The sequence below is a fragment of the Natrix helvetica genome (genome assembly GCF_964273705.1).
Source record: "Natrix helvetica genome assembly, chromosome: 3".
Taxonomy (NCBI): Eukaryota; Metazoa; Chordata; class Lepidosauria; order Squamata; family Natricidae; genus Natrix; species Natrix helvetica.
In genome coordinates this window covers 149,708,140-149,728,722 of record NC_138549.1, presented here as the reverse complement: position 1 = coordinate 149,728,722, position 20,583 = coordinate 149,708,140, and the positions used below count along the sequence as shown (strand labels likewise).

Sequence of the window (20,583 nt, the reverse complement as noted above, 5' to 3'; positions counted from 1 at the left end):
CGAAAAATAGTTTTTCAAAAGGTGAACTCAGCTGGCCAGCGCGCGCATGCGCATTGGCCAGCTGACAGGGCAGCGCCTCGCGTGCCCTGACAAATGGCTCCGCGTGCCACTTGTGGCACGCGTGCCATAGGTTCGCCATCACTGATCTAAAGCATCTCTAATTTGTGTCAATCCATTAACTATTTAACAATTTGGTGGTTAAACATTTTATAAGATTCCCACTTTGAAGGAGGCCTAGCTTGTTTTATGACTCCTTGATCAATTTGTATTTGAATTCTGTTTTTGCTTTATTGATAGCATTTTTATTGTTTTATTTGAATGCTTTAAACTGCTCAGAGTTTGTATATAAAATGGGCAGCCACATCAATTTTCTACAATTAAAATCTTTTCTACTTGGCCTTCAGGTAACTGCTAGCAAAACAGCATTAATAAGGAAGCAATATCTCTGTCAGCATTCCAAATATCATGCAGAATTAAATCAGAGTCCAAGGCAGAGCTATCCTTAAAGTTCCAATTTAATAAGACAGACATGTTGGCAATGTACTGTGGAATCCCAAATCTGAAAACTTCCTGGGATTCCACCCAGTTGAAAGTTCATGATCTTATCCCCACACCCATAAATCCATCACATGGTCCAATCTTCTTCGGCCACTGTGGCATCTCCATCCAGATCCTAAAAGGAACATAACTACAGGCCTGACAATCTCAAGATTCGACTCCGTCCTGTACCGTTTTTATTATGGAAAATAACCACAGATATTTCGCAATATCCTGTGTGTTAACTAGTTTGCAATTAACAGCTGCACGTTGATTATGAAATACAGAATGTGATCTAAGGACATTCCAACATTATCCCATAATATTTTAAAATATCACCAATACGTCATGTATAAAACAGCATGACCCAAACAAGGAATGTTGCAGATTCCAAAATCAAACTGCAATAAACTGATCAGCATTTCATCATCTTCAGTAGCTACTGCCAAACAGTACTTAACACAAAAACACAGAGACAAAACCAATTGGCTTCCATTTCCAAGAAATTCCATGATGGAAGTTTCCCCAATTTCATTGAATATTGTAACTAGAAAAGTTTAACAGAAAGGTTTACCGGTAATCTCTGGGTTATGAGCATCCTCTTAGCGAATGTTTGAAATTTAGGTGATAAGCACCCTGTAGCATTTACAAACAAGGCCCAAAACTATTAATCTAGCAGCATTACAGCAGTTGTTCACCCTTATGTACAACTGCAGAGGCTCTGCAACATCCATCCTGCACATTGCCAGCCTAAATGGAGCTTCTGAGGGCAGATACACCCCTCAGAAGCCCCATTTGGCATCTAGAGACCTTCCCCAGCCCATTGCTGGCGGAAATTCAGCTTCTAGGAACCAGACCCAGCTCTCTGACGCCCGTTCAGTTCCCCATGGGCCTCCCCCAGCCCATTGTAGGCCAAAATGGAGCTTCCAGGGGCTGGATCTCAAAGACTAGCTGTATTCAGTAGAACCTCTGGTCACAACCATAATTTGTTCCATAACTTTAGTCACAACCCGATTTGGTTGTGATCCGAACCTAACCAAAATTAATGCAAAATTAATGCAGCGGCCACACATGGGTTGCTGTTGTTTGTAAACAAACAAGAAATTTGGTGCTTACAAAAACCCCCAATTTGGTCATGGTCAGAAGCATTCGTGAACAGAGGTTCTACTGTATTTGGTTAGTTCTTGAATAGGAGACACTCCCCGTCCAGGAAATCCATAGGTTCTAAAGAACTTGGAAAAACATCCCAAAGAGGAGCAATGACCAATCTTTTGCATCGTTGCTGCAATTAAAGCGACAAGGATGCATCTACATAACTACTAAGACAGTGGTGGGTTCCTACTGGTTCGGACCGGTTTGGGCCAGTTCAGGACCGGTTCAGGACTGGTAGTAGTTTGGTAGCCTGGCTTGCTGGAACCGGCAGTGACCCAGACCTGCCATGCCCCCAAATCGGTTCTGCGGGTGCCACTGTAGGTGCCACCGTAGCAACCACCATCTTGTTTTTTTTGCTTCTGTGCATGCGCAGAGCAATTTTTATTGCAGTGTGCATGCGCGTGCAGTGCTCATCAAGCACACATGCACACACGAGCAAACCGGCAGTAGTGTTGCTAGAACCCACCGCTATACTAAGACTCAACTTTAAAGAGACATTTAGCTACAGTGACAAGTAGACTAATTTGTACAACTATAGAGACAGAAATGTATGGCATCAAAATATTTAACTTTTCAAAGACACCTCATTTATAATGGAACTAGACGCTCAAAAATTTGGAGAATACACAATACTTTAAAATGCAATGCATATACGCACTGGAAAGGATAGGAAATGCTTGCAGACCTACAGTGACAAGTAGGCATGCATTGTACAGCAACACAAAGCTTTGGCTGTTGTGGATCATAGTCAAAAGTTGAACATTTCTTCACACACAGTATGACCAAGACAGCTTGCCTTCTTCCACAAAGAGAAACCTGCCTTCATCATGCAATTAATGACTGATTTTATTGTCCCGTGTCTGGGACCTGATATGCTTATGAGTTTTAATATTCCAGAAAGGCCATGATTCCCCCTCCAGAATTCAATGGAGAAAGAAGCTACAAATCTTTGATTTTTGTACGCCATGAGTCAAAGATGAAAGTGAAAAAATTGGATAATGACAACCTCAAAGAACACATAGGTCAGAGTGCAATGAGACTGTTGAAACAGTAAAGGAATTCATATTCTAAAATGGATCAAAGTGGTGACTGCATCCCTGAGATCAGAAGGCATATAGCACTTAAAAGAATTGCAATATCTGCCATGAATAACATCTGAAAGAGTAAAGACATCAGCCTCACAACCAAATGTAGATTAGTTAATGCAATAATTTTTCCAATTACTACTTATGGCTGCAAAACCTGGACTCTGAAAAAGGCAGATAGGAGAAGGTGGATGCCTTTGAACTGTGGTTCTGGAGGCCACTATTACACTTCCCATGGACTGCAAAAATAACGAAGAAGTCTAGATCAGGGGTGTCAAACTCAAGACCCAGGTGCCAGATCCAGCCCGCTGGATGCTCAGATCTGGTCCGCAGGGCCTCCCTGAAAATAGCAAAGAACTGCCCGCAGTGCCTCTGCTAGTGAAAACAGGAATTGCAAGGGCCACATGCAGCCCTCCCGAGCTCCGTTGTCAGCTAAAAATGGAGCTCGGGATCCTGTTTTCACTGGCAGAGCACTGGGGACACCACAGGTGCCCCCCAACACAAGTGTCGTCATGCTGGCGATGCTCCCCCTGGCCACGCCAGTGGTAGGTTCCTACTGGTTCGGACCGTTTCAGCTGAACCTGTAGTGGTTTGGCGGAACTGGCAGCGACCCAGGCCTCCTACACCCCCGAATCACACGCGCAGAACAATTTTCATTGTACAACTTGAATTTTTCATTTTTAATGTTTTGCACATGCGCAGACCTATTTATGTGCAAATGCGCAAGCGCACACAGAGCACAAAATTTTTGCATGCAACAAACCGGTAGTGATGCCAACAGCAATTCACACCTGGGCCACGCCCACCCGGAGGTCAAACACAACCCTGATGCGGCCCTCAATGAAATTGGGTTTGACACCCCTGTCCTAGATCAAACTTCACCAAAAATATCACTTGAAGCCAAGATCACCAAATAGAGGCTGTCATACTTTGGCCATGTCATGAGACGTGACTCACTAAAAAAGTCAATCATGCTGGGAATGATCAATGGAAAAGGGAGAAGGGGCCACCCTAGTAACCACTGACTGGATGTTATAAAGAATGACAGGGGATGACCATGGCAGATCTGAAGAGGCAGTGTGAGACACAGGGCCATGGAGTGTGCTTATCCATAGAAGGCCAGAGGCTGAATGGCTGAAGATGACAAAGTCTTCATCTTCCCCATGCACAGAGCCATGAGGTCATGAGACCTGTCTTCATAGTAATCTCCTGAGCTGAGCATTCTTCTCTATTTAATTGGCAGTTCAGCAGCCAAGCTCATAGCACAGAAGTTATCAGAGTCTACAGTACTCCTTTCTGCATTACTAAGCAGCCATGGTGTTTAATAGTTTTAAAAGAGAGATAGAACTAGTGTACGTACAAGCCAGTGGTGGGTTCCAGATCCTGGTGCAACCGGTACTGTGCAACGGGGTCTGGCATCCACTAGATGAATGCGCACAGCGCACCCATGCATCCATACCTCCTGCGACGCTCCACGATGCCTCCATGATGCTCCAGCTGCTTGACGGAGCGTCATGCAGGCGGCGTATGCTTCATGCGCATGCGCGGAAGCGCTGAAGAGCTCAAATACCGGTAAGGAGCGTGGGTGGGCAGGTGGGCCCTCCAGAGCACCCTACATGAATGGTACCATTCATAACCCACCACTGATGCAAGCAGCATTTCTGAGTTTTTCCATCATGTTTTACTCCATGTTGAACACAGGAGAGAAGACTCTAGCTTTGTGTCTGCAGCAAAATGCAGCAAAAAGGACATACTTTTCTCAGTTTGAAGGTATCCGCCTACTGATAAATTAAGCTGCTTTAAAAGATAAAACTGTTGTAGAAAAGATAAAACCTACAGATAGTTCATAGATTTCCCCAGACCTGAAAAAAATTAAGATGATGATCAGATTTCAGGATACCTCATTAAAAGTTAAAGAGAGTAGATCACTCTCCAAAAAGACTGAAAAGTAAAGCATGAAGAGAACATATAAGTGAATGAAAAGTTTAGCCTTTCTTGCTATACTAAATAGGAGATGAAAGGAGGGACAATAGCAGATTCCATTGGAATGAGTGGATAAAGCTATCTTAAACTATTTTATGGTTTATATGTCATAATAGCATAGTAATTCTTCCCCTATCCAGCTTTTGGATCAAGTAAGTTTCCACTTTGCCCAAGCTGTGAGATCATATCACATTAATACATTATGCGTTTCTGAGTTATGAAGCTTAACTGGACTTTAGAATCTTTCCCAGTTATCAAAGTTCAATTATGAAAGTATCAAAAGAAGTCCAATATTTGAACTACAAAAACTAGGTGAATATATTTACATTTGAAAAGAGAAACACTTTCTAGAAGGCTCTCTCTCTCTCTCTCCCTCCCTCCCTCCCTCCCTCTCTTTCTCTCTCTATCCCCCTCCTTCTTCCTCTCCCCCTCTCTCTCCTCTTTTTCAAAGATTAAAGCAGCCTGTTGAATGGCCCCCTCTTCAACAAAGCACACACTGCAGAAATATTTCAACATGAAAATCCTCATTTATTCAGCAAAGTGTTCTTTAAGGATATTTCCTTAAAGAATTCCTTGCAAAAATTGTTACCATCTTCATCAACAAAGGAAAGCAACTTATTTCCTATACAGGAAATTTAAAAAGTAGGCTTTTAAGAGTACACTAATAAAATAATAATAATGCCATGAAAGCAAATGTACAAAAATCCACTGACAATCGAAACTGCCAATTTTGCAATGACTGTTTCACATTTAATATGTGAATGTAGCAAAATTGCACAAACTGATTGCAAAGCTAGACAAGACCGAGTTGCTAAATTAATCCACTGCTCATTATGTAAAAAATATGATTTATCTGTATCCAAAAAGTCATGGGAACATAAAGCGGAAAAGATTATTGAAAATGAGAAGGTGAAGATCTTGTGGGACTGTTGAATACAGACGAATAGTCATTTAGAACACAACATGCCAGATATCACAGTTGTCGAAAACTGAAACATACAATTTATTGATATCGCAGTATCAGGAGACGCCAGAGTTGAAGAAAAAGAACTGGGAAAAAAATCCCAAAATATCGTGAACTGGCCATCGAAACTACGCGATTGTGGACGAAATGTGTAACAGTGTTACTACTCATTGTCATCAGGGCAATTTGCACCATGTCCAAGAATTTTATAAAATACATCAAGAAATTGCAGCTTCCTGCAATAACACCAGTGGAATGCAAAAAACTGTGCTACTCAGAATATTGTACATCTTAAGAAGGTAATTGGTTGATACCTAGGATGCTGGCAGCAACCCGTATCAACCATCAGTACCAGTCAATGGTATTTGTGATGCATTTTTTAATGTTCATTGACTGAGTTTCATGTTTAATGAATACAAGTTTATATAACAATAATAATGATAATAATGATAATAACAATAATGATAATAAATATCTGTGACATACAAAGCATATTTTCCTATGCAAAGAAACACTTGGGAAATGGAATGGAAACCTGACATACATGTCATCAAATACCTTGGTTAGCAATTCCATCTATGTTTCCACCACTTGCATTCTCAGGTTTTTTTTAACCAAGATCACGAGGGTACAGCTTGCCTTTCTTCACCCATGAAAGGATATTCCTTACCACTGGGGAAACCTTTTTGGATGATGGATAAGATACATATCATACTGAATGTTGGAGGCCATATGTAATAGAGATATGGGGAAGATGGATGCATTTATCAAATCAAAACATCATTTCTCCTCTACTGCTAATCTATTCTCTCGTCTTATCCAGTCATTTAAGATTGAAAAGTGGGAGCAGCTAGAAAGAGAAAGATAATAACTGAGTTGAAACTGACATTAATATTTTATGGGGAAAGACAACCCAGAACAAGACAAATGAGACTTGGCAGGAAAGAACCCTAACAAGAAAATTCAGCAAGGTTTAGATATAAAAGCACAACTGAGATTTCCCCCAAAACTGTGAAATAGTCCAGAGTGTATAACTAAGAAAGGGGTAAGAGCAACAAACCTATTTCATGGGGTACTATTTAAATCTTTGTGATAATTACATATAAACTAGGGCAGAAAAATAAATTTAAAAATGAAGAGTAGATTAGCAGGAGACAGTGAAAGGACAGTCTATTATTTTAATAAAACTTATCCTGTCAGGAACACAACATAGCTATAATCTAACCATTTCACTTCATCCTCACAATCACTGGCTAAAGTTGAAAAATTGAAAGCCAAGGTCCCAAATATTTGGGTCAGTCACTAATTTGCAGACCTTACAGTGAAAGATGGAAGATGGGTAGCCAGCTGTTGCTTCTTGTAATGCAGTGTTTCTCAAACTTGGTAACTTGAAAATGTCCTGACTTCAACTCCCAGAATTCCCCAGCTGCTGGCCATATGGGAAAATTTGTTTTGAAAGCTACAAATTAAAACTGATTTTATCTAGATTTAAATAGCATGACATTACATTAAGTATATTAGAACTCTTCTACATGAATTTAATAATTCCCCCTTTTATTATGTTAAAACAAACTAATTAGAACACCTTGAGAAAGTCAGGTTTTACCAGCTTGATATATACAAATTAGCAGTAATTGAATTATTGGGGAAGTTCATTAGTTACATCAGTTTCTTTTACAGTGAAGCATTGTCTTCCATAATGAATTAGAAAATACCTCATGCCTCATTGAATTGTATCTTACTATAAATTTTGTAAAAGGGACATGCGGTGGCTCAGTGGCTAAGACACTGAGCTTCTCGATCAAAAAGGTCAGCAGTTCGGTGATTTGAATGTCTAGTACCGCATAACGGAGTGAGCTCCCGTTACTTGTCCCAACTTCTGCCAACCTAGCAGTTTGAAAGCATGTAAAAATGCAAGTAGAAAAGTGGGCACCACCTTTGGTGGGAAGGTAACAGTGTTCCATGCACCTTCGGCATTTAGCCATGCCGGCCACATGACCATGGAGACGTCTTCAGACAGCGGTGGCTCTTCAGTTTTGAAACGGAGATGAGCACCAACCCCTAGAGTTGGGACCAACTAGCACCTATGTGTGAGGGGAACCCTTACCTTATACATTTTGTAGGAGAAGGCTAACAAGGTAGCACTTGCTCACATATATTGAATACAAGCAAATAAAAGAATGCACAAGCTGCACTATTTTTACAACACAACTTAGACAATACAGTGAAATGGTTTCTCTTTAAAACAAGTCTTGCTGCTCAGCTAATGCACCTTACTAAAAAGTTCCTTTGTTTCCAAAACAATCGCTAGCAATGTAAATAAATAAATTAAAATTAGGCAGTAACACTTCCAAATTTCTACCAAATAATACAGGTATTAAAATGGTTACAGTTTAGTAACTCACTCCCAGTATTTGCCATTCAGCTCATCTTACCTGGAGTAGTTAACCCAACCTCAGCAATTTGTGGACTTTGAAAGAAGCATGAGATTGAATTCAACAGGTAACTAAGTACAGATACTGCTCCACCCACTGCAGCCCGATGCTTCCTGTTTTCCTCATACCTGAGCAGGTAGGAGGAGCCTATGCTGCAAGCGTCACTAGTGTATTGCAATCAGAGCTTCTGGAATAGTCAGAAACCTACTTAGGCTTTCTGTCATCATAAATATATCTGACTGCATACTTTTCAGCTTGTTGTCACTTTAATTCACTTTGCTCTGCTCTTTTCATGCATAAGGTAATGATCAGATCTGAACTGGTTAGGTTCCGGATTGTTCAAATGACTATTGATTGGTAATGGGTTTAGCAATGCAGTTTCAAGAAACGGGTTTTTTCTAAATAAATAAATAAAAAGTAAGCGGATTTAAATTTTCACCAGTGATAGCAAATAGGCTTTTAGCTATTAGATGGCCTTGAAAATTGCTTTTTTTGGGGGGGGGGGGGTGCAATTTGTTCAGATTTACTTTTAAAAACAACTCTCACTTGAGTTCAGTGGGAGTAGCTTCCTTATAAACAGGACAGGGTTGTTGCCGAAGTATTGAGGGGAAAAACCTGTTTAAATTTTTGGGAATTATATTGTGTATGACACGTTTGTACGTGGGGAAATGAAAGAATCATGTTTGTGTAGTATTAAAAATGAAAGTTCTAGTTTTTATCTTTGGAACTTTTACAGCTGTAAAAAGCAGTGTGCTGAACCAGAAACCTTGGCTTAAAAGCAGAAATGGCCAGGATGGCGTTGCGATATGGCCTTCACCACATCTCCTGTTTAGTCTAGATTAGTGTTTCTCAGCCTTGAGAACTTTAAGGCATTAGGGTTTCAGCCCCTAGTATTCTCCAGCCAGCATGGGAGGCAGGGGGGGGGGGGGAATGGAATTCCTGGGAGCTGAAGTCCACGCATCTTCAGGTGACCAAGGTTGAGAAACACTGGTCTAGATTCAAAATAATGATACTACCTGACTTCATGCTAGAGGATAAACTCTCCTAGCAGTATCATACAGCTATTAAATAAGAGGGATAAGTGTTGAGTCTGGGACACACCACAACATAGGCACCAAGTACAACCTTCACACATGCCCTAATTGCTTCAAGAAGGAGGAGAACCTTGCAAAACACTGCTTCTCACTCCTGATCCTTGGACAAAGTTGAGTAGGATATGTCGTGTTGATCGTGTAGTAAAAAAAACTTCCATGTATACTCATAGAGAAGCTGAGAATGTTAGATACCACACTGCACCTAAACAGCCTATCCATGAATATATACTTTTTAAAATACCATGTTTCCCGTATATATTTATGTGTTAGCTCATCTGCTGAAAAGCAGACCAAAATGTGGGTTGGTTTATCTGTGGATGCACATTTTCCATATTTTTTTGCAGGGATCTCCAAACTTGGCAAGTTTAAGATTTGTGGACTTCAACTTCCAGAATTCCCAAGCCAGCATGGAGTCAGTATTATTTGGGCAGGTTCCCCACTCCTGAGTATGGATATGTAGTAGACTTATCCTTCTAAATATGGTGAGCATAAGAGTTGGACTTAATGATATCATGCCCGACACCTGGGATTTAACATTTTATTTATTTTTCAGTGCAATATACCATATAATTTGGCAATTTTGTTTCCAATATGCTATGTACCACATTGTATATAGAAGATGGAGCTTCGTCATGGCTGCCACCTTAACTTCTTTGACTATTTCCTATGAAGCATAATAAATAAATTCTGAATTTTAAAATAAATAGATGCCTTTAAAGGATTGCACATTCATTTTGGTCATATTTATTCAAAAGCAAGCACAGTTTACTCAATGAAATGCCTTCTTCCTTTAAACATTTTTATTCACATAAAATGGATCTGCAACTAGAGTGATTTGCAAGCTATAGTGCAGTGTTTCTAAACCTTGGCAATTTAAAGATGTGTGAACTTTAACTCCCAGAATTCCCCAGCCAGCATTGCATACTGGGAATTGAAGTCCATGCAACTTAAAGTTGCTGAAGTTGAGAAACATTACTATAAAGGGGGGGGAAAGCATATCTGGGTATTTTATTGCTCTTTCCTAGTCAGATTGCTTTGTATTCATTACTCAGTTGTATTTTGTGCCTTTAATATGCTAAAATTCTGTTTCTTCCAACAGATTTTCTTGCTGTGAGGAAAAAAAATCTGGGTGTAGCAGAAGCAAAGTACAGCTTGACTACTGATGTATCTTGCTGGAGTCTGGAGACTTTATAAAGTTCTATCATGCGGTGAAAGTTTGCCATGAACTATGAGGATGGTAGATGGGAGGGTGGGTTGCTTGGGGGAAAGCGAAAGTGACTGCTGTGTGGGGAAAGTGAGAGGAACTGCTGTATTACCCTCCCCTCCCAGACGCTGCTTGCTGTATCAAGGTCACCTGCTGGGAGGAGAACACAGCTGCATACCAATCTATGCTTGAATTGTCCATTCTCAAAACATCTTGCTTGAACCTGGTTGGTAGAGAGGGGGGAGAAACAGTGATGGGCGGGAGCTAAGAGAGGGAAAAGTTGAACTTAGGGCTTTTGGCACTGGATTCTCCTTTCTGGCTACTCACTACTGCAATGCACTTCACTTCTAATAAAACTATATTTTTCTCAACAAATGGTGCCAAGAATCGTTTCTATTTAGAGCAGGGGTTCCCAATCTTTTCTATATCCCATACCCCTAGAATGCTTCTGATATATTTTTGCAACCCTTACAAAAGTAAATAATTATATGCATATAATTATGCATATGCACGATAATTTCGAAACTTCTAAACCCAAGTTTTCGCACCCCCTGGAATATTATCTCGCAGCTCCAGAGAGTGCGAGCGTGCCTGGTTGGGAACCCCTGATTTAGAGGTTTAAGTTGCGGCAGTAAAAAGCAGCTGCTATTGATGCGAAATATTTAGCCCCCAAAGAGAACGGATTTTCACCACAAGATGGCAATCACTCATCTGTATTTAGTTCCTTGGCTCCGTTTATTAATCCTATTTGTTCCAGGTTCTCTATCTCCATGCTCAGATAAATGGATTCAATATAAAACAAATATGCTGCAGACAGACACAGGGTGAGTTCATGCTATGCCATAATATGAGTTGCTTGTGGCTTAGCATTTGTGTGAACTTAACTGGTGATCATATTTTTTTGCATATTGGCTGGAGCTTTACCACCTTATAAATCAAACTGAAAAATATTAAGACTGTATTCATAGAGCAAGTTAATATTGTAACAGCTTAACCATGGTTTATTGAATAAAATGAGATTAACTAAGTCTAAAGTGCAAGCGAAGTTTTACAAACCATATTGCATTTGAAGGGCAATAGACAAAATGTAGACTTTTTACGGCTTTTGAGTAATGGTGCTAAATATATGAGGAATGTAACTCATTCCCCCAAAAACATATTTATACACTGAATTAATTTTCAAATTTCTCCCTCACAAGGATGTCCCTGTTCCATTAGTTACTGTAAATGGGAAGAGACTGTCAAATGAGTAATACAATTCAAGTATAAAATTAGGTAAAAGAAAACATTTTTCTATACCATTCCTAATTTATTACAATATTGCTCAGAGGCCCAAGTTCAGCTCAGTTCTATTTATTCTCAAGGAAAGGAGCAATGTAATCAATGATGAATTTCATTTGAACGCAAAGCTCACCGTGGACTTTGCTCTTTCAAATAACAATTGTAGCCAATCCCAGTTAATATCTTATTATGATAAGATTTCAAAATACATATCCGTGATTTTCTGCTTATGAATATTTTCAGAATTCAAAGATCCATGTTTTTCCATATTTTTGACTCCCTTAAATTTATTCCAATTTTTCCTAAATGTAATATGAGGATGGAAGTGTGTCTGTCTGAGTCATTGCTCCATGTCATCTCTGGTATATTGCCCTAAAAACACAGAGGCCTTCTCTAATGTTAATTGACATATCTGTTCATAATTTTCAAGTGTCTGTTTTAAAATCTCCCCCATCTATTTGCATATCCCCAAAAATAAATGCATATGTATAAATAAAGGATTGGAATTTGGATGACCATGGAATAATGCCTATTACTGGTATCTTAAAGAGAACATTCAAAGTGAAATACTGTAAGAGCCAACCATGTCACACAACAAGGTACAGATGCATAAACCAACTCATTCCATACATCCACTCCTTGTTTCTGAACAAGTACAATACCACATTTGATGGTGATGGATTTAAAGTGACTTATGAGGTGTGTCTTGATGTGTAATCATCTGGATTAACCTCACATTTTCTTCTGACTCTGCCTGTTTTTCTTCCAAATAGAAAGGCCAAAACAAACAAGGGTATGATAGTAACCTTCTTCAAGTCTGAACTTGAATTTCTATAATTCCAGACCATCAAGACAGATTAGAGAAAGATGACTTATCATTTGTTAGATTTATATTCCACCTTTCTTCCAGAAACTTAAGGTAGCTGTGTACTATAACCTCCAACAATTTTTTCACTATAACCTCCTTGTGAGAAAGTTGGATTGAGACGGTGATTGGTCTAAAGTCTACCACTGAGTTTTATGGCTAAGGCTGGGTTTAAACAAGAGAGAGGGGAAGGGGAGGGGGGAGAGGGAGGGAGAGAGAGTGAGTGTGCAATAGTATATCTAAGAAGTCCTTGATGCTCTCTGAGTTTGGTTGTTGAACTTCAGTGAACTGAAAGTTTTATCTACTTGGGTAATGAAACATCTGCAAGAAAACAATAAAGCTCAGAGAGCACCATTGTCTCCACAATTCAACCCTGAGCTACAAATATCCTATTAATAGCACATTATTCTGTACTGTTGCCAAGCAAGCAATATTGTTGTGTCTATGTAATCATCAAGAATCAACTCTCAGGTATTAATTCCCAAATACATAATATCTTTCGGCTTCAAGTCTAGATTGATCTATCCACCAGGGATGTGCGGTCAGGAGAGGCAGGGGAGGCAGAGCCTCACCGCTCTCATCATGAAAAAAAAAAGGGAAAAAGCGCTGAGGAGCCTCGGGGAATGTGACTACGTGAGCCGTGGTCCCCTTCATGTTGACTCAGGAAGGCGGGGAATGGGACCATGTGTGCAGGACAGAGGGAGGTGCAGGAGGCTCCTCTAGCCTCAGCCTCCCTCCTGCACACGTGGTCCCATTCCCCGCCTTCTGTCGGCTTCTGACCTCGGAGCTCCTGGTTCCAGGGCGAATGCGCATGCGCGAGCAGCTCCCTTCCTCACACTGAGCAACGGCAGGTTTATGGAAAGTTGCTTGCGAAAGGACAGACTTTTCGGACCGTCGGCTACCGTTTCCCTGTCAGCTCGCTCGTGAAAGGACCCTGGAAACCGAGTCGTGGCCGACACCTTGCTAAGAATTCTCTGCCTTCCTGATGATGTCACCAGCCTCACCAGCCATAAACCTCACCGCATGTCACTGCTATCCACTATTGTAGGCCCAATAGGCACAATGCCTAAGGCCTATGGCAAATGTGTTTTTTTTTTAATCACAAAGAAGAAAAATAAGATAAATGTACTTCATTCCATGCCTTTTAGTAAATATTTATTTACCAATAAAGGAGACTATCTGTAGCACAGGGTTGAAATGAGGAGTCCTTGGTGCTCTCTGAGCTTGCTTGTTTTCTTGCAGATGCTTCATTACCCAAAGATTAGATTGCTAGCATTGAGTAATGAAACTAGGTTGATAGTTAGTTTGAGTAATGAAGCATCTGCAAGAAAACAAAGTTCAGAGAGCATCAAGGATGCCTCAAATATTTATTTTCATACGATTTATCAACAACAACAACAACAAAAACTGACAAGAAAAGTACAAACTTTGAACATTGAACCAATGGTCTTATTTGTAATCTATAGGCAAAGCGTGAATACTAAAATTTAGTAACCTTGATGATACATAATCGACATCATTAATCATCATAATGGGAGATTATTACAAAATAATACATATTTTACTCACTTTTCCCAACTTCTCCGTATAAATACAAAAAAAAAAAACATCCCTCCGGCCGATTCGCTCACACAGAGACGGACTCCTCTGGGTGCCGTCCACTAGGCTGTGCCAGCGGGCGACGCCTAGGGGAAGGGCCTTCTCTGTGATGGGCCCGACCCTCGGGAATGACCTCCCCCCCCCCCGACATTAGAATGACTACGGATCTCTGCTCCTTCCGTCAGAAACTTAAAACCCACCTATTCCAGCTAGCCGGCTTGGCCTAATTCCACCTATCCCACCTCAGTCCTATTTCTAAATTTTTAAGATTGGTTTTAAGGTCTGTTTTTTAATTTTTATAAATTGTACAGGGGTTGTTTAATTGGATTTTTACCTATGTGTATGATTGTTTGTATGTTTTCAATTTTTTCCTGTACACCGCTCCGAGTCCCTCTGGGGAGAGGGGGCGGTCTAGAAATTTAATAAATAAATTAATTAATTAAAAAAGAACATCGTATGAATTGTAATTTTTAATGCTGTTATTTTTATGGAGGGAGAGACACAAAGTTGTTATGCAGTTGTGCTTCTAACATTAAAAACTAGTGTGAGCAGGAATTTTGACAGGGAGTTCAACTAAGGACAGGGAAGAAAGAGAAAGAAGAGAAAGAAGGAAAAAGAAAGGGGATAAAAAAACGCTGACTGATTGCTGCTGGTTGCTTCCTGAGAGTTGCTGATTACCCATTGTGTGTGATTGCTGACCTAGTTGAATCAGCTTCAGGAGACATAAACTTGTTTCTCAGAAAATGGACCAACAGGAAAAACAAACAAGTCTTCCGTGGGGAGGCCATTGTTTGTTCATCAAAGGACAAATTCCCTCTATTGTGATAGAGGGAATAGATGTCTTGACTTGCAGGGGATGTGCCGTGTTTGTTTTTCTCCTTGAGCATCCCAGACTACACATGATTCAAGTGTACGCTGACTGCCTTATTGGAAGAGAAAGTGAAGGAACTAAGGCAAACAATGTCCTCTTCCTAGCTCATCAGGAAAGGTGGGAATTTATTGAATCAGATGTCAGACCTGGAAGCCATCTTTTGCATTGGGCCTTCAGGCCTGCCATGTTTTTTTCCTACGGTGGGAAAACGGGAGAGGGGATTATATGGAGTATGGGGGATATATAGTCAAAATAACATTCTTTTCTCAGAGAGTCAAGGACACCTTGCCTGGCAGCTGCGATAAGATGACTGGGAGGCATCTCCTGTTTTGGACGGTGCCTGATTCGACCATGTGATGGCCATGTGGGTGCTGGGAAGGACTTGAACTTTCTTTTGGGTGGGGAAAACCTGGAAACTTTCAGATTCGGGTTTTCCAAAATGTGCCAATAGGACATCTCTAATAAAATGGAATTTTGAGGAAGCTCAAGCCTCGGAGTCCTCTTTCATTAGGGGTGATATTTGGAACCCCGACATCAGACATAAGAAAATGTGTGGTAGTACTTCCAAGAAGCTTCTCAGAAGATAGAAGAAAGACAAGCAGAAAGGATTGAGGTAGAGAACGCTTCAGTATAGGATTCCAGGGCACAACTGTTGTTGATGTATCTGTATCTCTGGTTGAAGAGCTGATGCACAAGGCTCAGAGACTAAGAAAGAATACACTGCAGGTTCTGTGAAGGGAAGGATTCCTGCATATGGTCCAAAGATGCAATAAGTTGTGATGATTGGAAACTTCCAATAAGAGGGGCTGAAAGAACCATCAGTAGGCAGACTGCCTATACCAATGATGGCAAACCTTTTTGGCACCGAATGCCCAAACCGCAACATGTGCATGTGCTGTGTGCATGCATACATGTGCCAGAGTGCTGGAAACCGGAAGAACAGCTGGCCACTGCGTATGCATATGCTGGCCACCTGGTGTTTGGGTTTCCGGAACGTGCATGCATTCCAGACAGCTGAACTTTGCACATGCGCTGGAAACCTGAAGACCAGGTGGCCGATATGCGCTTATGCACTGGCCAGCTAGTCTTTGGGTTTCCGGTGCTCCGGCACACATAAAGACCAGCTGGCTGGTGTGCATGCAAGCACCAGAAGAGCAATTGGCAATGGCGTGCATGCCTACAGAGTGGGCTCTGTGTGCCACCTCTGGCACGCATGCCATAGGTTTGCCATCACAGACCTATGCTGTATATAGCCGTGATAGTGAACCTATGGCACACGTGCCACAGGTGGCACGCAGAGTCCTCTCTGTGGGCACGTGAACCGTCACCCCAGCTCAGCTCTGCTGTGCATGCATGCATGCCTCCCACCAGCTGGCTGGTTTTCGGGCCTCTGCCACGCACGCATGGTGACGCATGCACATGCGTGAGGGGCACATGCATGTAGGTGAGGGGTGGGCTGCACACGGGATCATATGCATAGGGGTGTTGCACGTGGTGGTGTTGCATGCGCATTGCATTATGGGTATGCATGTGCGCTTTTGGCACTCAGCACCGAAAAGATTAGCCATCACTGGTACATAGTATACTTTATGTGCACTTTCCGGAGTACACATTCAGGATGTGATGGAAAGATGCCGAGAGTCTGACAAATATCACTTTCATGGATATTTGAGATTTATTGAAAACAAATGACACAGCTAGACAGAGACTTGAAGACATTTCAGTTATGAATCCCAGAATAGGAGACTATAGACCCAGTTATTGCTTTATTCCCTCCTTTGTGTCAAAGAACATTACTCAGGAAGAGAGAAAAGAAAATGGGAAAGGAGTAACTATGTGGATGATACTCACAATAATTAATTGAATTGCTTGATAATGGATGCATTTTCACAGTGAAGGACTCCTGGCAGGAGACGGGTTGTGTTTCACAAGAACTAGCAAGAATATAAGAATATGTTTGGAAGGCACCTTGCGAATCTGATCTGTTGAGCTTTCAACTAAATCTGGCAGGGGAGAAAGAAAACAATCCAAATGATAATGGAACATCAAATATTGTACTGGGAAGGATGAGGAAGACTGACCCAACAATTACCATTTAACTGCCATCAGAAACAGGTCAAATGGCATGATCTAGGGATTTCATCAACTATATATAAGTACAAAGATTATGGGGAACAACAGGAAGAACTAGAAGTTCTAAAACATGAAGGCCGATATGATTTAGTAGATATTACTGAAACCTGGTGGGATGAAATTCAAGGTTGGAGTGTGAATGTTGAAAGTATAATGCATTGAAAAGGAATAAATCAGACAAAAGGAGAGAAGAGTGACATTTTAAAGGAAATATGTGAACAAAATGCACATATATATTGACATCTTGAAATATAAGCTCAAAAGACCGGTCAAAAATATTTCAATAAGAATATATGAAAGATGAAAGAATAAATTATTACTGTGGGGGTATCCTATAGATCACCATGCCAGGCAAACAATCTCCCTAATGCCCTCTTGGATCAGATTACATAATTTTTAGGGAAGAGAGAGGCATCTTGTTAATAGAAGGTTTCAGATATCCATTTAGTACACAAAAAACCAAAATCATGTAGAATAGCAGTATGCTTATTATAAATCTCTATTTAAAAATCTAGAAAGTCTAAATGCACTTCTCTTATCTTTGTGAGAACTAGGGAGGACCTGAAACATTTTCTCAGGTTACATTTCTGCCCTGAATTCAGTCCTCTTTTATCTGTCTGTTGTCTTGGCAGCATCTCTTTCTCCTTTCTTTCAAGGCCATTCCTCTTTCACTATAATGAAATAATTATTGTTTCATTGTTCAAAAGACTGTTCCAAATTCAAACAGCTTTTACCATTGGGAAATTTGTCCTGATATTTAATAACAATTGACATTCTTACAGTCTAAACCTATTCTTTCTTGTATTGTTTACTGGAATAATTCTGAATACGTCATCTACCTGAATCTGATACTCTTCAAATACTATAGCATAGTTTACTATACTCTGGGCTAATCACACCCAGAGCCTCCAAGTGTTTCTCACAAGCTTTTTTTCCAGTCTCATTATCTTGGACATACTCCATTTTCCCAATGCATGTGAAACGGAGTCAACAATACATGAGCACACAATAGATACAAACTTAAGGTAAACTGCTCCAAACTCGATTGCAAAAAATACGACTTCAGCAACAGAGTGGTCAATGCCAGGAATGCTCTACCTGACTGTGGTTTCTTCCACAAACCCCCAAAACTTTAACCATAGGCTGTCTACTGTCGACCTCACCCCATTCCTAAGAGGTCTTTAAGGGGCGTGCATAAGCCCACCAACGTGCCTACAGTCTCTGTTCTAATGTACCTTTTTATTCATATCCATTTCATGTATTCAAAATGTATGTTATCTAATACATGCTTGACGAAATACAATAAAATAAAATAAAATGAATAAAACTGATGGAACACAATCTAACAGTGAGATGGAGCGACCAAAAAAAACAAAACAAAACACCACCCTGCAATTCTATTCTGTAACAACAAAAATACACTTGGGAATGCTTAGTGTTCCTGTCTGTTCTCTGTGAGTCATGCTTAGAATATTGCCTCTAGTTCTGAGCATTGTGTTTTAGAAAATGCATTGGGAAAATGGAGCATGTCCAAGATGATGTGACTGGGGAAATAAAGCTTGTGAGAAACGAAATGCACAGGTACAGTATAGGAGGTACCTTGCTCAACAGTAGTAATTGTGAAAGGGATCTTGGAGTCCTAGTGGACAACCATTTAAATATGAGCCAGCAGTGTGCAGCAGCTGCCAAAAAAGCCAACACAGTTCTAGGCTGCATGAACAGAGGGATAGAATCAAGATCACGTGAAGTGCTAATACCACTTTATAAGGCCACACTTGGAATACTGCATTCAGTTTTGGTCACCACGATGTAGAAAAGATCTGGAGACTCTAGAAAGAGTGCAGAGAAGAGCAACAAAGATGATTAGGGGACTGGAGACTAAAACATATGAAGAACGGTTGCAGGAACTAGGTATGTCTAGCTTAAGAGAAAGAAGGACTAGGGGAGACATGATAGCAGTGTTCCAATATCTCAGGGGTTGCCACAAAGAAGAGGGAGTCAAGCTATTCTCCAAGGCACCTGAGGACAGAACAAGAAGCAATGGGTGGAAACTAATCAAGGAGAGAAGCAACTTAGAACTCAGGAGAAACTTCCTGACAGTTAGAACAATTAATCAGTGGAACAGCTTGCCTCCAGAAGTTGTGAATGCCCCAACACTGGAAGTCTTTAATAAGATGTTGGATAGCCATTTGTCTGAAAAGGTATAGGGTTTCCTGCCTAGGCAGCGGGTTGGACTAGAAGACCTCCAAGGTCCCTTCCAACTCTGCTATTGTATTGTATTGTATTGTATTGTAAACACTTGGAGGCCCAATGTAGTCCCACCATATTCTATACTATATAGATTCCAGTTAAAAAATACTTCACTAAACATGATTAAAAATCCAAGTTTTTTTTTAAAGGAATAGCTGTTCAGCTGGATACTAATACAGCTGATCCTTATACAGCCTGCGTACAATAAAAAGGGACAAAAACCCACAGTGGGGGAGGAATCTTCACAACATATAATGAAGAGATTTCAGATAACTCTTATTTCTTTTGAGAACAGAGATGTTATACAGAAGCAGAAATGTACCCTCATGCATGTACAAAATATTAAATGTTCATAAATTTTACACATGCAGATGGTACACAAGCACACATGTAGAATATAAATATCCCTTTCTTGCATGTGTATGTGCACACACAAACATATGAAAGAAGTACAATTTTACTTTTACTCCAAAACTACTATACTAACAGGCAGACCGACCCACTATTTTAGTGTCATTTCAATGCTGGAGATTGATCTTGATTTTCTTCCTTTATTTCAACAATAAATACTTCACTTAGATTATCTTTAATGATCATCATTTTTATAGCAAGTTTATTAAAAGTTGCAATTAAAATGATAAACAAATAAAAACTAAATGAAAAAAGAAAAATTAAAAAAAGTGTTTTTTTTTAAAATCAGGGCAACCTGATCTATCCAAATATGGGATGGAGCATACTGCTTCCTCTTTCGTCTTTCAGCCCCAATTCAGGAGCCTTCACGTAAATATAAATTCAACTTAAAAAATAGAAAGCTGCAGAAAAGTAAAAAGTGCAAAAAAGAAAAAAAATAGAAAAATAAAAGCAAGACATCATATGATCATGCCACTTAGCAAAAGCAGTTCCAACAGTCCCAATTTCTCTCATTAAGCAAATCCCATGTAATTCTTAGGTGAAGAGCTTACATAACCATGACTCAAAACTTCCCTACTGACTTGCTTGTGGGAAGCCAGCAGGGAAGGTTGCAAATTGTGATTTCGTGACTATGGAACACTGCAACTCTTGTAAATCTGGAGAAGTCACTAAGCACCCAAGTCATAATCACATGATCACAGAGGCCTGTGATAGCCAGA

At 40.3% G+C, this 20,583-nt stretch overlaps 1 protein-coding gene and 1 long non-coding RNA gene across 5 annotated transcripts in view; one reads left to right on the top strand and one right to left on the bottom strand.

The window, feature by feature from the left end:
• LPIN3 (lipin 3) overlaps positions 1-20,583 on the bottom strand; it is a 64,103-nt gene that overhangs the window by 37,183 nt on the left and 6,337 nt on the right. For 3 of the 4 annotated variants that reach the window (XM_081948358.1, XM_081948357.1, XM_081948355.1), the window contains exon 1: positions 8,157-8,289. The exons of the other annotated variant lie outside the window; for it this stretch is intronic. The gene's annotated coding sequence lies outside the window, so the exon portion shown is untranslated. Of the gene's footprint in view, positions 1-8,156; positions 8,290-20,583 lie in introns of those variants that run through there. 4 annotated transcript variants of the gene reach the window in all.
• LOC309389703 lies at positions 8,328-11,809 on the top strand. The gene is made up of 3 exons (XR_014174990.1): positions 8,328-8,457; positions 9,595-9,732; positions 10,350-11,809. It is a non-coding gene; the product is annotated as an uncharacterized lncRNA (long non-coding RNA).